Genomic DNA, 17,146 nt, shown 5'->3' on the forward strand with positions numbered 1-17,146 from the left:
TCACCCGGAGTTGAGCTGTGATTGCAGGGGGAGAATCTCACCTAGAGATCAGCTGTGAGTGCAGGGGGTGGGGGTATCTCACTCGGAGATGAGCTGTGAGTGCAGGGGGAGGCTGTGTCTCACCCGGAGATCAGCAGTGAGAGCAGGGAGAGGGGGATATCTCACTTGGAGATGAGCTGTGAGTGCAGGGGGAGGCTGTGTCTCACCCGGAGATCAGCAGTGAGCGCAGGGAGAGGGGGGTATCTCACCCGGAGATGATCTGTGAGTGCAGGGGGAGGCTGTGTCTCACCCGGAGATCAGCAGTGAGCGCAGGGAGAGGGGGGTATCTCACCCGGAGATGATCTGTGAGTCAGGGGGAGGCTGTGTCTCACCCGGAGATCAGCAGTGAGCGCAGGGAGAAGGGGGTATCTCACTCGGAGATGAGCTGTGAGTGCAGGGGGAGGCTGTGTCTCACCCGGAGATCAGCAGTGAGCGCAGGGGGAGGGGGTATCTCACTCGGAGATGAGCTGTGAGTGCAGGGGGAGGCTGTGTCTCACCCGGAGATCAGCAGTGAGCGCAGGGGGAGGGGGTATCTCACTCGGAGATGAGCTGTGAGTGCAGGGGGAGGCTGTGTCTCACCCGGAGATCAGCAGTGAGCGCAGGGAGAGGGGGTATCTCACTCGGAGATGAGCTGTGAGTGCAGGGGGAGTATCTCACCCGGAAATCAGCAGTGAGCGCAGGGGGAGGGGGTATCTCACTCGGAGATGAGCTGTGAGTGCAGGGGGAGGCTGTGTCTCACACGGAGATCAGCAGTGAGCGGAGGGAGAGATGGGTATCTCACTCGGAGATGAGCTGTGAGTGCAGGGGGAGGGAGTATCTCACCCGGAGTTGAGCTGTGATTGCAGGGGGAGAATCTCACCTAGAGATCAGCTGTGAGTGCAGGGGGTGGGGGTATCTCACTCGGAGATGAGCTGTGAGTGCAGGGGGAGGCTGTGTATCACCCGGAGATCAGCAGTGAGAGCAGGGAGAGGGGGATATCTCACTTGGAGATGAGCTGTGAGTGCAGGGGGAGGCTGTGTCTCACCCGGAGATCAGCAGTGAGCGCAGGGAGAGGGGGGTATCTCACCCGGAGATGATCTGTGAGTGCAGGGGGAGGCTGTGTCTCACCCGGAGATCAGCAGTGAGCGCAGGGAGAGGGGGGTATCTCACCCGGAGATGATCTGTGAGTCAGGGGGAGGCTGTGTCTCACCCGGAGATCAGCAGTGAGCGCAGGGAGAAGGGGGTATCTCACTCGGAGATGAGCTGTGAGTGCAGGGGGAGGCTGTGTCTCACCCGGAGATCAGCAGTGAGCGCAGGGGGAGGGGGTATCTCACTCGGAGATGAGCTGTGAGTGCAGGGGGAGGCTGTGTCTCACCCGGAGATCAGCAGTGAGCGCAGGAAGAGGGGGTATCTCACCCGGAGATGATCTGTGAATGCAGGGGGAGGCTGTGTCTCACCTGGAGATCAGCAGTGAGCGCAGGGAGAGGGGGTATCTCACCCGGAGATGATCTGTGAGTGCAGGGGGAGGGGGTATCTCACTCGGAGAAAAGCAGTGAGCGCAGGGGGAGGGGGTATCTCACTTGGAGATGAGCTGTGAGTGCAGGGGGAGTATCTCACCCGGAGATCAGCAGTGAGCGCAGGGGGAGGGGGTATCTCACTCGGAGATGAGCTGTGAGTGCAGGGGGAGGCTGTGTCTCACCCGGAGATCAGCAGTGAGCGCAGGGAGAGGGGGGTATCTCACTCGGAGATGAGCTGTGAGTGCAAGGGGAGGGGGTATCTCACCCGGAGATCAGCAGTGAGCGCAGGGAGAGGGGGATATCTCACTCGGAGATGAGCTGTGAGTGCAGGGAGAGGGGGTATCTCACCCAGAGATCAGCAGTGAGTGCAGGGGGAGGGGGTATCTCACCCGGAGATCAGCAGTGAGCGCAGGGGGAGGGGGTATCTTACTCGGAGATGAGCTGTGAGTGCAGGGGGAGGCTGTGTCTCACCCGGAGACCAGCAGTGAGCGCAGGGTGAGGGGGTATCTCACTCGGAGATGAGCTGTGAGTGCAGGGGGAGGCTGTTTCTTACCCGGAGATCAGCAGTGAGCGCAGGGGGAGGGGGTATCACACCCGGAGATGATCTGTGAGTGCAGGGGGAGGGGGTATCTCACCCGGAGATGATCTGTGAGTGCAGGGGGAGGGGGTATCTCACCCGGAGATCAGCAGTGAGCACAGGGAAAGGGTTTATCTCACTCGGAGATGAGCTGTGAGGGCAGGGGAGTATCTCACTCGGAGATGAGCTGTGAGGGCAGGGGAGTATCTTACTGGGAGATGAGCTGTGAGGGCTAGGGAGTATCTCACTGGGAGAAGAGCTGTGAGGGCAGGGGAGTATCTCACTCGGAGATGAGCTGTGAGGGCAGGGGAGTATCTCACTCGGAGATGAGCTGTGAGGGCAGGGAAGTATCTCGGAGATGAGCTGTGAGGGCAGGGGAGTATCTCACTCGGAGATGAGCTGTGAGGGCAGGGGAGTATCTCACTCGGAGAAGAGCTGTGAGGGCAGGGAAGTATCTCACTCGAAGATGAGCTGTGAGGGCAGGGGAGTATCTCACTCGGAGATGAGCTGTGAGGGCAGGGGAGTATCTCACTCGAAGAGCTGTGAGGGCAGGGAAGTATCTCACTCGGAGATGAGCTGTGAGGGCAGGGTAGTATCTCACTCGGAGATGAGCTGTGAGGGCAGGGAAGTATCTCGGAGATGAGCTGTGAGGGCAGGGGAGTATCTCACTCGGAGATGAGCTGTGAGGGCAGTGGAGTACCTCACTCGGAGATGAGCTGTGAGGGCAGGGCAATATCTCACTCGGAGATGATCTGTGAGTGCAGGGGGAGGGGGTATCTCACTCGGAGATGAACTGTGAGTGCAGGGGGAGTATCTCACCTAGAGATCAGCTGTGAGTACAGGGGGAGGGGGTATCTCACTCGGAGATGAGCTGTGAGTGCAGAGGGAGTATCTCACCTAGAGATCAGCAGTGAGTGCAGGGGGAGGGGGTATCTCACTTGGAGATGAGCTGTGAGTGCAGGGGGAGGCTGTGTCTCACCCGGAGATCAGCAGTGAGCGCAGGGAGAGGGGGTATCTCACCCGGAGATGATCTGTGAGTGCAGGGGGAGGCTGTGTCTCACCCGGAGATCAGCATTGAGCGCAGGGAGAAGGGGGTATCTCACTCGGAGATGAGCTGTGAGTGCAGGGGGAGGCTGTGTCTCACCCGGAGATCAGCAGTGAGCGCAGGGGGAGGGGATATCTCACTCGGAGATGAGCTGTGAGTGCAGGGGGAGGCTGTGTCTCACCCGGAGATCAGCAGTGAGCGCAGGGAGAGGGGGTATCTCACCCGGAGATGATCTGTGAGTGCAGGGGGAGGCTGTGTCTCACCCGGAGATCAGCAGTGAGCGCAGGGAGAGGGGGGTATCTCACCCGGAGATGATCTGTGAGTGCAGGGGGAGGCTGTGTCTCACCCGGAGATCAGCAGTGAGCGCAGGGAGAGGGGGTCTCTCACCCGGAGATGATCTGTGAGTGCAGGGGGAGGGGGTATCTCACTCGGAGATGAGCAGTGAGCGCAGGGGGAGGGGGTATCTCACTCGGAGATGAGCTGTGAGTGCAGGGGGAGTATCTCACCCGGAGATCAGCAGTGAGCGCAGGGGGAGGGGGTATCTCACTCGGAGATGAGCTGTGAGTGCAGGGGGAGTATCTCACCTGGAGATCAGCAGTGAGTGCAGGGGGAGGGGGTATCTCACTCGGAGATGAGCTGTGAGTGCAGGGGGAGGCTGTGTCTCACACGGAGATCAGCATTGAGAGCAGGGAGAGGGGGATATCTCACTTGGAGATGAGCTGTGAGTGCAGGGGGAGGCTGTGTCTCACCCGGAGATCAGCAGTGAGCGCAGGGAGAGGGGGGTATCTCACCCGGAGATGATCTGTGAGTGCAGGGGGAGGCTGTGTCTCACCCGGAGATCAGCAGTGAGCGCAGGGAGAGGGGGGTATCTCACCCGGAGATGATCTGTGAGTGCAGGGGGAGGCTGTGTCTCACCCGGAGATCAGCAGTGAGCGCAGGGAGAAGGGGGTATCTCACTCGGAGATGAGCTGTGAGTGCAGGGGGAGGCTGTGTCTCACCCGGAGATCAGCAGTGAGCGCAGGGGGAGGGGGTATCTCACTCGGAGATGAGCTGTGAGTGCAGGGGGAGGCTGTGTCTCACCCGGAGATCAGCAGTGAGCGCAGGAAGAGGGGGTATCTCACCCGGAGATGATCTGTGAATGCAGGGGGAGGCTGTGTCTCACCTGGAGATCAGCAGTGAGCGCAGGGAGAGGGGGTATCTCACCCGGAGATGATCTGTGAGTGCAGGGGGAGGGGGTATCTCACTCGGAGAAAAGCAGTGAGCGCAGGGGGAGGGGGTATCTCACTTGGAGATGAGCTGTGAGTGCAGGGGGAGTATCTCACCCGGAGATCAGCAGTGAGCGCAGGGGGAGGGGGTATCTCACTCGGAGATGAGCTGTGAGTGCAGGGGGAGGCTGTGTCTCACCCGGAGATCAGCAGTGAGCGCAGGGAGAGGGGGGTATCTCACTCGGAGATGAGCTGTGAGTGCAAGGGGAGGGGGTATCTCACCCGGAGATCAGCAGTGAGCGCAGGGAGAGGGGGATATCTCACTCGGAGATGAGCTGTGAGTGCAGGGAGAGGGGGTATCTCACCCAGAGATCAGCAGTGAGTGCAGGGGGAGGGGGTATCTCACCCGGAGATCAGCAGTGAGCGCAGGGGGAGGGGGTATCTTACTCGGAGATGAGCTGTGAGTGCAGGGGGAGGCTGTGTCTCACCCGGAGATCAGCAGTGAGCGCAGGGGGAGGGGGTATCTCACTCGGAGATGAGCTGTGAGTGCAGGGGGAGGCTGTTTCTTACCCGGAGATCAGCAGTGAGAGCAGGGGGAGGGGGTATCACACCCCGAGATGCTCTGTGAGTGCAGGGGGAGGGGGTATCTCACTCGGAGATGAGCTGTGAGTGCAGGGGGAGGCTGTTTCTTACCCGGAGATCAGCAGTGAGCGCAGGGGGAGGGGGTATCACACCCCGAGATGCTCTGTGAGTGCAGGGGGAGGGGGTATCTCACCCGGAGATGATCTGTGAGTGCAGGGGGAGGGGGTATCTCACCCGGAGATCAGCAGTGAGCACAGGGAAAGGGTTTATCTCACTCGGAGATGAGCTGTGAGGGCAGGGGAGTATCTCACTCGGAGATGAGCTGTGACGGCAGGGGAGTATCTTACTGGGAGATGAGCTGTGAGGGCTAGGGAGTATCTCACTCCGAGAAGAGCTGTGAGGGCAGGGGAGTATCTCACTCGGAGATGAGCTGTGAGGGCAGGGGAGTATCTCACTTGGAGATGAGCTGTGAGGGCAGGGGAGTATCTCACTCGGAGATGAGCTGTGAGGGCAGGGAAGTATCTCGGAGATGAGCTGTGAGGGCAGGGGAGTATCTCACTCGGAGATGAGCTGTGAGGGCAGGGGAGTATCTCACTGGGAGATGAGCTGTGAAGGCTAGGGAGTATCTCACTCGGAGAAGAGCTGTGAGGGCAGGGGAGTATCTCACTCGGAGATGAGCTGTGAGGGCAGGGGAGTATCTCACTCGGAGATGAGCTGTGAGGGCAGGGGAGTATCTCACTCGGAGATGAGCTGTGAGGGCAGGGAAGTATCTCGGAGATGAGCTGTGAGGGCAGGGGAGTATCTCACTCGGAGATGAGCTGTGAGGGCAGGGGAGTATCTCACTCGGAGAAGAGCTGTGAGGGCAGGGAAGTATCTCACTCGAAGATGAGCTGTGAGGGCAGGGGAGTATCTCACTCGGAGATGAGCTGTGAGGGCAGGGGAGTATCTCACTCGAAGAGCTGTGAGGGCAGGGAAATATCTCACTCGGAGATGAGCTGTGAGGGCAGGGGAGTATCTCACTCGGAGATGAGCTGTGATGGCAGGGAAGTATCTCGGAGATGAGCTGTGAGGGCAGGGGAGTATCTCACTCGGAGATGAGCTGTGAGGGCAGGGGAGTACCTCACTCGGAGATGAGCTGTGAGGGCAGGGGAATATCTCACTCGGAGATGATCTGTGAGTGCAGGGCGAGGGGGTATCTCACTCGGAGATGAACTGTGAGTGCAGGGGGAGTATCTCACCTAGAGATCAGCTGTGAGTACAGGGGGAGGGGGAATCTCACTCGGAGATGAGCTGTGAGTGCAGAGGGAGTATCTCACCTAGAGATCAGCAGTGAGTGCAGGGGGAGGGGGTATCTCACTTGGAGATGAGCTGTGAGTGCAGGGGGAGGCTGTGTCTCACCCGGAGATCAGCAGTGAGCGCAGGGAGAGGGGGGTATCTCACCCGGAGATGATCTGTGAGTGCAGGGGGAGGCTGTGTCTCACCCGGAGATCAGCAGTGAGCGCAGGGAGAAGGGGGTATCTCACTCGGATATGAGCTGTGAGTGCAGGGGGAGGCTGTGTCTCACCCGGAGATCAGCAGTGAGCGCAGGGGGAGGGGGTATCTCACTCGGAGATGAGCTGTGAGTGCAGGGGGAGGCTGTGTCTCACCCGGAGATCAGCAGTGAGCGCAGGGAGAGGGGGTATCTCACTCGGAGATGAGCTGTGAGTGCAGGGGGAGTATCTCACCCGGAAATCAGCAGTGAGCGCAGGGGGAGGGGGTATCTCACTCGGAGATGAGCTGTGAGTGCAGGGGGAGGCTGTGTCTCACACGGAGATCAGCAGTGAGCGGAGGGAGAGATGGGTATCTCACTCGGAGATGAGCTGTGAGTGCAGGGGGAGGGAGTATCTCACCCGGAGTTGAGCTGTGATTGCAGGGGGAGAATCTCACCTAGAGATCAGCTGTGAGTGCAGGGGGTGGGGGTATCTCACTCGGAGATGAGCTGTGAGTGCAGGGGGAGGCTGTGTCTCACCCGGAGATCAGCAGTGAGAGCAGGGAGAGGGGGATATCTCACTTGGAGATGAGCTGTGAGTGCAGGGGGAGGCTGTGTCTCACCCGGAGATCAGCAGTGAGCGCAGGGAGAGGGGGGTATCTCACCCGGAGATGATCTGTGAGTGCAGGGGGAGGCTGTGTCTCACCCGGAGATCAGCAGTGAGCGCAGGGAGAGGGGGGTATCTCACCCGGAGATGATCTGTGAGTCAGGGGGAGGCTGTGTCTCACCCGGAGATCAGCAGTGAGCGCAGGGAGAAGGGGGTATCTCACTCGGAGATGAGCTGTGAGTGCAGGGGGAGGCTGTGTCTCACCCGGAGATCAGCAGTGAGCGCAGGGGGAGGGGGTATCTCACTCGGAGATGAGCTGTGAGTGCAGGGGGAGGCTGTGTCTCACCCGTAGATCAGCAGTGAGCGCAGGAAGAGGGGGTATCTCACCCGGAGATGATCTGTGAATGCAGGGGGAAGCTGTGTCTCACCTGGAGATCAGCAGTGAGCGCAGGGAGAGGGGGTATCTCACCCGGAGATGATCTGTGAGTGCAGGGGGAGGGGGTATCTCACTCGGAGAAAAGCAGTGAGCGCAGGGGGAGGGGGTATCTCACTTGGAGATGAGCTGTGAGTGCAGGGGGAGTATCTCACCCGGAGATCAGCAGTGAGCGCAGGGGGAGGGGGTATCTCACTCGGAGATGAGCTGTGAGTGCAGGGGGAGGCTGTGTCTCACCCGGAGATCAGCAGTGAGCGCAGGGAGAGGGGGGTATCTCACTCGGAGATGAGCTGTGAGTGCAAGGGGAGGGGGTATCTCACCCGGAGATCAGCAGTGAGCGCAGGGAGAGGGGGATATCTCACTCGGAGATGAGCTGTGAGTGCAGGGAGAGGGGGTATCTCACCCAGAGATCAGCAGTGAGTGCAGGGGGAGGGGGTATCTCACCCGGAGATCAGCAGTGAGCGCAGGGGGAGGGGGTATCTTACTCGGAGATGAGCTGTGAGTGCAGGGGGAGGCTGTGTCTCACCCGGAGATCAGCAGTGATCGCAGGGGGAGGGGGTATCTCACTCGGAGATGAGCTGTGAGTGCAGGGGGAGGCTGTTTCTTACCCGGAGATCAGCAGTGAGCGCAGGGGGAGGGGGTATCACACCCGGAGATGATCTGTGAGTGCAGGGGGAGGGGGTATCTCACCCGGAGATGATCTGTGAGTGCAGGGGGAGGGGGTATCTCACCCGGAGATCAGCAGTGAGCACAGGGAAAGGGTTTATCTCACTCGGAGATGAGCTGTGAGGGCAGGGGAGTATCTCACTCGGAGATGAGCTGTGAGGGCAGGGGAGTATCTTACTGGGAGATGAGCTGTGAGGGTTAGGGAGTATCTCACTGGGAGAAGAGCTGTGAGGGCAGGGGAGTATCTCACTCGGAGATGAGCTGTGAGGGCAGGGGAGTATCTCACTCGGAGATGAGCTGTGAGGGCAGGGAAGTATCTCGGAGATGAGCTGTGAGGGCAGGGGAGTATCTCACTCGGAGATGAGCTGTGAGGGCAGGGGAGTATCTCACTCGGAGAAGAGCTGTGAGGGCAGGGAAGTATCTCACTTGAAGATGAGCTGTGAGGGCAGGGGAGTATCTCACTCGGAGATGAGCTGTGAGGGCAGGGGAGTATCTCACTCGAAGAGCTGTGAGGGCAGGGAAGTATCTCACTCGGAGATGAGCTGTGAGGGCAGGGTAGTATCTCACTCGGAGATGAGCTGTGAGGGCAGGGAAGTATCTCGGAGATGAGCTGTGAGGGCAGGGGAGTATCTCACTCGGAGATGAGCTGTGAGGGCAGTGGAGTACCTCACTCGGAGATGAGCTGTGAGGGCAGGGCAATATCTCACTCGGAGATGATCTGTGAGTGTAGGGGGAGGGGGTATCTCACTCGGAGATGAACTGTGAGTGCAGGGGGAGTATCTCACCTAGAGATCAGCTGTGAGTACAGGGGGAGGGGGTATCTCACTCGGAGATGAGCTGTGAGTGCAGAGGGAGTATCTCACCTAGAGATCAGCAGTGAGTGCAGGGGGAGGGGGTATCTCACTTGGAGATGAGCTGTGAGTGCAGGGGGAGGCTGTGTCTCACCCGGAGATCAGCAGTGAGCGCAGGGAGAGGGGGTATCTCACCCGGAGATGATCTGTGAGTGCAGGGGGAGGCTGTGTCTCACCCGGAGATCAGCAGTGAGCGCAGGGAGAAGGGGGTATCTCACTCGGAGATGAGCTGTGAGTGCAGGGGGAGGCTGTGTCTCACCCGGAGATCAGCAGTGAGCGCAGGGGGAGGGGATATCTCACTCGGAGATGAGCTGTGAGTGCAGGGGGAGGCTGTGTCTCACCCGGAGATCAGCAGTGAGCGCAGGGAGAGGGGGTATCTCACCCGGAGATGATCTGTGAGTGCAGGGGGAGGCTGTGTCTCACCCGGAGATCAGCAGTGAGCGCAGGGAGAGGGGGGTATCTCACCCGGAGATGATCTGTGAGTGCAGGGGGAGGCTGTGTCTCACCCGGAGATCAGCAGTGAGCGCAGGGAGAGGGGGTCTCTCACCCGGAGATCAGCAGTGAGCGCAGGGAGAGGGGGTCTCTCACCCGGAGATGATCTGTGAGTGCAGGGGGAGGGGGTATCTCACTCGGAGATCAGCAGTGAGCGCAGGGGGAGGGGGTATCTCACTCGGAGATGAGCTGTGAGTGCAGGGGGAGTATCTCACCCGGAGATCAGCAGTGAGCGCAGGGGGAGGGGGTATCTCACTCGGAGATGAGCTGTGAGTGCAGGGGGAGTATCTCACCTGGAGATCAGCAGTGAGCGCAGGGGGAGGGGGTATCTCACTCGGAGATGAGCTGTGAGTGCAGGGGGAGGCTGTGTCTCACACGGAGATCAGCATTGAGAGCAGGGAGAGGGGGATATCTCACTTGGAGATGAGCTGTGAGTGCAGGGGGAGGCTGTGTCTCACCCGGAGATCAGCAGTGAGCGCAGGGAGAGGGGGGTATCTCACCCGGAGATGATCTGTGAGTGCAGGGGGAGGCTGTGTCTCACCCGGAGATCAGCAGTGAGCGCAGGGAGAGGGGGGTATCTCACTCGGAGATGAGCTGTGAGTGCAGGGGGAGGCTGTGTCTCACCCGGAGATCAGCAGTGAGCGCAGGGGGAGGGGGTATCTCACTCGGAGATGAGCTGTGAGTGCAGGGGGAGGCTGTGTCTCACCCGGAGATCAGCAGTGAGCGCAGGAAGAGGGGGTATCTCACCCGGAGATGATCTGTGAATGCAGGGGGAGGCTGTGTCTCACCTGGAGATCAGCAGTGAGCGCAGGGAGAGGGGGTATCTCACCCGGAGATGATCTGTGAGTGCAGGGGGAGGGGGTATCTCACTCGGAGAAAAGCAGTGAGCGCAGGGGGAGGGGGTATCTCACTTGGAGATGAGCTGTGAGTGCAGGGGGAGTATCTCACCCGGAGATCAGCAGTGAGCGCAGGGGGAGGGGGTATCTCACTCGGAGATGAGCTGTGAGTGCAGGGGGAGGCTGTGTCTCACCCGGAGATCAGCAGTGAGCGCAGGGAGAGGGGGGTATCTCACTCGGAGATGAGCTGTGAGTGCAAGGGGAGGGGGTATCTCACCCGGAGATCAGCAGTGAGCGCAGGGAGAGGGGGATATCTCACTCGGAGATGAGCTGTGAGTGCAGGGAGAGGGGGTATCTCACCCAGAGATCAGCAGTGAGTGCAGGGGGAGGGGGTATCTCACCCGGAGATCAGCAGTGAGCGCAGGGGGAGGGGGTATCTTACTCGGAGATGAGCTGTGAGTGCAGGGGGAGGCTGTGTCTCACCCGGAGATCAGCAGTGAGCGCAGGGGGAGGGGGTATCTCACTCGGAGATGAGCTGTGAGTGCAGGGGGAGGCTGTTTCTTACCCGGAGATCAGCAGTGAGCGCAGGGGGAGGGGGTATCACACCCCGAGATGCTCTGTGAGTGCAGGGGGAGGGGGTATCTCACTCGGAGATGAGCTGTGAGTGCAGGGGGAGGCTGTTTCTTACCCGGAGATCAGCAGTGAGCGCAGGGGGAGGGGGTATCACACCCCGAGATGCTCTGTGAGTGCAAGGGGAGGGGGTATCTCACCCGGAGATGATCTGTGAGTGCAGGGGGAGGGGGTATCTCACCCGGAGATCAGCAGTGAGCACAGGGAAAGGGTTTATCTCACTCGGAGATGAGCTGTGAGGGCAGGGGAGTATCTCACTCGGAGATGAGCTGTGACGGCAGGGGAGTATCTTACTGGGAGATGAGCTGTGAGGGCTAGGGAGTATCTCACTCGGAGAAGAGCTGTGAGGGCAGGGGAGTATCTCACTCGGAGATGAGCTGTGAGGGCAGGGGAGTATCTCACTTGGAGATGAGCTGTGAGGACAGGGGAGTATCTCACTCGGAGATGAGCTGTGAGGGCAGGGAAGTATCTCGGAGATGAGCTGTGAGGGCAGGGGAGTATCTCACTCGGAGATGAGCTGTGAGGGCAGGGGAGTATCTCACTCGGAGAAGAGCTGTGAGGGCAGGGAAGTATCTCACTCGAAGATGAGCTGTGAGGGCAGGGGAGTATCTCACTCGGAGATGAGCTGTGAGGGCAGGGGAGTATCTCACTCGGAGATGAGCTGTGAGGGCAGGGGAGTATCTCACTCGGAGAAGAGCTGTGAGGGCAGGGAAGTATCTCACTCGGAGATGAGCTGTGAGGGCAGGGGAGTATCTCACTCGGAGATGAACTGTGAGGGCAGGGGAGTATCTCACTCGGAGATGAGCTGTGAGGGCAGGGAAGTATCTCGGAGATGAGCTGTGAGGGCTGGGGAGTATCTCACTCGGAGATGAGCTGTGAGGGCAGGGGAGTATCTCACTCGGAGATGAGCTGTGAGGGCAGGGGAATATCTCACTCGGAGATGAGCTGTGAGGGCAGGGGGAGGCTGTGTCTCACCCGGAGATCAGCAGTGAGCGCAGGGAGAGGGGGTATCTCACCCGGAGATGATCTGTGAGTGCAGGGGGAGGCTGTGTCTCACCCGGAGATCAGCAGTGAGCGCAGGGAGAGGGGGGTATCTCACCCGGAGATGATCTGTGAGTGCAGGGGGAGGCTGTGTCTCACCCGGAGATCAGCAGTGAGCGCAGGGAGAGGGGGTATCTCACCCGGAGATGATCTGTGAGTGCAGGGGGAGGGGGTATCTCACTCGGAGATCAGCAGTGAGCGCAGGGGGAGGGGGTATCTCACTCGGAGATGAGCTGTGAGTGCAGGGGGAGTATCTCACCCGGAGATCAGCAGTGAGCGCAGGGGGAGGAAGTATCTCACTCGGAGATGAGCTGTGAGTGCAGGGGGAGTATCTCACCCGGAGATCAGCAGTGAGCGCAGGGGGAGGGGGTATCTCACTCGGAGATGAGCTGTGAGTGCAGGGGGAGGCTGTGTCTCACACGGAGATCAGCAGTGAGCGCAGGGAGAGGTGGGTATCTCACTCGGAGATGAGCTGTGAGTGCAAGGGGAGGGGGTATCTCACCCGGAGATGAGCTGTGAGTGCAGGGGGAGAATCTCACCTAGAGATCAGCTGTGAGTGCAGGGGGTGGGGGTATCTCACTCGGAGATGAGCTGTGAGTGCAGGGGGAGTATCTCACCTAGAGATCAGCAGTGAGTGCAGGGCGAGGGGGTATCTCACTCGGAGATGAGCTGTGAGTGCAGGGGGAGGCTGTGTCTCACCCGGAGATCAGCAGTGAGAGCAGGGAGAGGGGGATATCTCACTTGGAGATGAGCTGTGAGTGCAGGGGGAGGCTGTGTCTCACCCGGAGATCAGCAGTGAGCGCAGGGAGAGGGGGGTATCTCACCCGGAGATGATCTGTGAGTGCAGTGGGAGGCTGTGTCTCACCCGGAGATCAGCAGTGAGCGCAGGGAGAGGGGGGTATCTCACTCGGAGATGAGTTGTGAGTGCAGCGGGAGGCTGTGTCTCACCCGGAGATCAGCAGTGAGCGCAGGGGGAGGGGGTATCTCACTCGGAGATGAGTTGTGAGTGCAGCGGGAGGCTGTGTCTCACCCGGAGATCAGCAGTGAGCGCAGGGGGAGGGGGTATCTCACTCGGAGATGAGCTGTGAGTGCAGGGGGAGGCTGTGTCTCACCCGGAGATCAGCAGTGAGCGCAGGAAGAGGGGGTATCTCACCCGGAGATGATCTGTGAATGCAGGGGGAGGCTGTGTCTCACCCGGAGATCAGCAGTGAGCGCAGGGAGAGGGGGTATCTCACCCGGAGATGATCTGTGAGTGCAGGGGGAGGGGGTATCTCACTCGGAGAAAAGCAGTGAGCGCAGGGGGAGGGGGGTATCTCACTCGGAGATGATCTGTGAGTGCCGGGGGAGGCTGTGTGTCACCCGGAGATCAGCAGTGAGCGCAGGGAGAGGGGGTATCTCACCCGGAGATGATCTGTGAGTGCAGGGGGAGGGGGTATCTCACTCGGAGAAAAGCAGTGAGCGCAGGGGGAGGGGGTATCTCACTTGGAAATGAGCTGTGAGTGCAGTGGGAGTATCTCACCCGGAGATCAGCAGTGAGCGCAGGGGGAGGGGGTATCTCACTCGGAGATGAGCTGTGAGTGCAGGGGGAGGCTGTGTCTCACCCGGAGATCAGCAGTGGGCGCAGGGAGAGGGGGGTATCTCACTCGGAGATGAGCTGTGAGTGCAAGGGGAGGGGGTATCTCATCCGGAGATCAGCAGTGAGCGCAGGGAGAGGGGGGTATCTCACTCGGAGATAAGCTGTGAGTGCAGGGAGAGGGGGTATCTCACCCAGAGATCAGCAGTGAGCGCAGGGGGAGGGGGTATCTCACCCAGAGATCAGCTGTGAGCGCAGGGGGAGGGGGTATCTTACTCGGAGATGATCTGTGAGTGCAGGGGGAGGCTGTGTCTCACCCAGAGATCAGCAGTGAGCACAGGGGGAGGGGGTATCTCACTCGGAGATGAGCTGTGAGTGCAGGGGGAGTATCTCACCCGGAGATCAGCAGTGAGCGCAGGGGGAGGAAGTATCTCACTCGGAGATGAGCTGTGAGTGCAGGGGGAGGCTGTTTCTTACCCGGAGATCAGCAGTGAGCGCAGGGGGAGGGGGTATCACACCCGGAGATGATCTGTGAGTGCAGGGGGAGGGGGTATCTCACCCGGAGATCAGCAGTGAGCGCAGGGAGAGGGGGTATCTCACCCGGAGATGAGCTGTGAGTGCAGGGAGAAGGGGTATCTCACCCGGAGATGATCTGTGAGTGCAGGGGGAGGGGGTATCTCACCCGGAGATCAGCAGTGAGCACAGGGAAAGGGTTTATCTCACTCGGAGATGAGCTGTGAGGGCAGGGGAGTATCTCACTCGGAGATGAGCTGTGAGGGCAGGGGAGTATCTCACTGGGAGATGAGCTGTGAGGGCTAGGGAGTATCTCACTCGGAGAAGAGCTGTGAGGGCAGGGGAGTATCTCACTCGGAGATGAGCTGTGAGGGCAGGGGAGTATCTCACTCGGAGATGAGCTGTGAGGGCAGGGGAGTATCTCACTCGGAGATGAGCTGTGAGGGCAGGGAAGTATCTCGGAGATGAGCTGTGAGGGCAGGGGAGTATCTCACTCGGAGATGAGCTGTTAGGGCAGGGGAGTATCTCACTCGGAGAAGAGCTGTGAGGGCAGGGAAGTATCTCACTCGGAGATGAGCTGTGAGGGCAGGGGAGTATCTCACTCGGAGATGAGCTGTGAGGGCAGGGGAGTATCTCACTCGGAGATGAGCTGTGAGGGCAGGGAAGTATCTCGGAGATGAGCTGTGAGGGCTGGGGAGTATCTCACTCGGAGGTGAGCTGTGAGGGCAGGGGAGTATCTCACTCGGAGATGAGCTGTGAGGGCAGGGGAGTACCTCACTCGGAGATGAGCTGTGAGGGCAGGGGAATATCTCACTCGGAGATGAGCTGTGAGGGCAGGGGAGTATCTCACTCGGAGATGAGCTGTGAGGGCAGGGGAGTATCTCACCTAGAGATCAGCAGTGAGCGCAGGGGGAGGGGGTATCTCACTAGGAGATGAGCTGTGAGTGCAGAGGGAGGCTGTGTCTCACCCGGAGATCAGCAGTGAGCTCAGGGGGAGGGGGTATCTCACCTGGAGATGAGCTGAGAGGGCAGGGGGAGGGGGTATCTCACCTGGAGATCAGCTGTGAGTGCAGGAGGAGAGGGTATCTCACCGGAATATGAGCTGTTAGCACAGGGGGAGGGGGTGTCTCACACGGAGATCAGCTGTGAGCCCAGGGGGAAGGTGTCTCACCCGGGGATCAGCTGTGAGTGCAGGAGGAGGGGGTATCTCACCTGGAGATGAGCTGAGAGGGCAGGGGGAGGGGGTATCTCACCTGGAGATGAGCTGTGAGGGCAGGGGAGTATCTCACTCGGAGATGAGCTGTGAGGGCAGGGGAGTATCTCACTCGGAGATGAGCTGTGAGGGCAGGGGAGTATCTCACTCGGAGATGAGCTGTGAGGGCAGGGGAGTATCTCACTCGGAGAAGAGCTGTGAGGGCAGGGAAGTATCTCACTCGAAGATGAGCTGTGAGGGCAGGGGAGTATCTCACTCGGAGATGAGCTGTGAGGGCAGGGGAGTATCTCGCTCGGAGATGAGCTGTGAGGGCAGGGAAGTATCTCGGAGATGAGCTGTGAGGGCAGGGGAGTATCTCACTCGGAGATGAGCTGTGAGGGCAGGGGAGTATCTCACTCGGAGATGAGCTGTGAGGGCAGGGGAGTATCTCACTCGGAGATGAGCTGTGAGGGCAGGGAAGTATCTCGGAGATGAGCTGTGAGGGCTGGGGAGTATCTCACTCGGAGGTGAGCTGTGAGGGCAGGGGAGTATCTCACTCGGAGATGAGCTGTGAGGGCAGGGGAGTACCTCACTCGGAGATGAGCTGTGAGGGCAGGGAAATATCTCACTCGGAGATGAGCTGTGAGGGCAGGGGAGTATCTCACTCGGAGATGAGCTGTGAGGGCAGGGGAGTATCTCACTCGGAGATGAGCTGTGAGGGCAGGGGAGTATCTCACCTAGAGATCAGCAGTGAGCGCAGGGGGAGGGGGTATCTCACTAGGAGATGAGCTGTGAGTGCAGAGGGAGGCTGTGTCTCACCCGGAGATCAGCAGTGAGCTCAGGGGAGGGGGTATCTCACCTGGAGATGAGCTGAGAGGGCAGGGGGAGGGGGTATCTCACCTGGAGATCAGCTGTGAGTGCAGGAGGAGAGGGTATCTCACCGGAATATGAGCTGTTAGCACAGGGGGAGGGGGTGTCTCACACGGAGATCAGCTGTGAGCCCAGGGGGAAGGTGTCTCACCCGGGGATCAGCTGTGAGTGCAGGAGGAGGGGGTATCTCACCTGGAGATGAGCTGAGAGGGCAGGGGGAGGGGGTATCTCACCTGGAGATGAGCTGTGAGGGCAGGGGAGTATCTCACTCGGAGATGAACTGTGAGGGCAGGGTAGTATCTCACTCGGAGATGAGCTGTGAGGGCAGGGGAGTATCTCACTCGGAGAAGAGCTGTGAGGGCAGGGAAGTATCTCACTCGAAGATGAGCTGTGAGGGCAGGGGAGTATCTCACTAGGAGATGAGCTGTGAGGGCAGGGGAGTATCTCACTCGGAGAAGAGCTGTGAGGGCAGGGAAGTATCTCACTCGGAGATGAGCTGTGAGGGCAGGGGAGTATCTCACTCGCAGATGAGCTGTGAGGGCAGGGGAGTATCTCACTTGGAGATGAGCTGTGAGGGCAGGGAAGTATCTCGGAGATGAGCTGTGAGGGCTGGGGAGTATCTCACTCGGAGATAAGCTGTGAGGGCAGGGGAGTATCTCACTCGGAGATGAGCTGTGAGGGCAGGGGAGTACCTCACTCGGAGATGAGCTGTGAGGGCAGGGGCATATCTCACTCGGAGATGAGCTGTGAGGGCAGGGGAGTATCTCACTCGGAGATGAGCTGTGAGGACAGGGGAGTATCTCACTCGGAGATGAGCTGTGAGGGCAGGGGAGTATCTCACCTAGAGATCAGAAGTGAGCGCAGGGGGAGGGGGTATCTCACTAGGAGATGAGCTGTGAGTGCAGAGGGAGGCTGTGTCTCACCCGGAGATCAGCAGTGAGCTCAGGGGGAGGGGGTATCTCACCTGGAGATGAGCTGAGAGGGCAGGGGGAGGGGGTATCTCACCTGGAGATCAGCTGTGAGTGCATGA

The sequence above is a fragment of the Phyllobates terribilis genome, unplaced genomic scaffold (assembly GCF_046119375.1).
Source record: "Phyllobates terribilis strain yellow unplaced genomic scaffold, ASM4611937v1 Scaffold_220__1_contigs__length_3276283, whole genome shotgun sequence".
Classification (NCBI taxonomy): Eukaryota; Metazoa; Chordata; class Amphibia; order Anura; family Dendrobatidae; genus Phyllobates; species Phyllobates terribilis.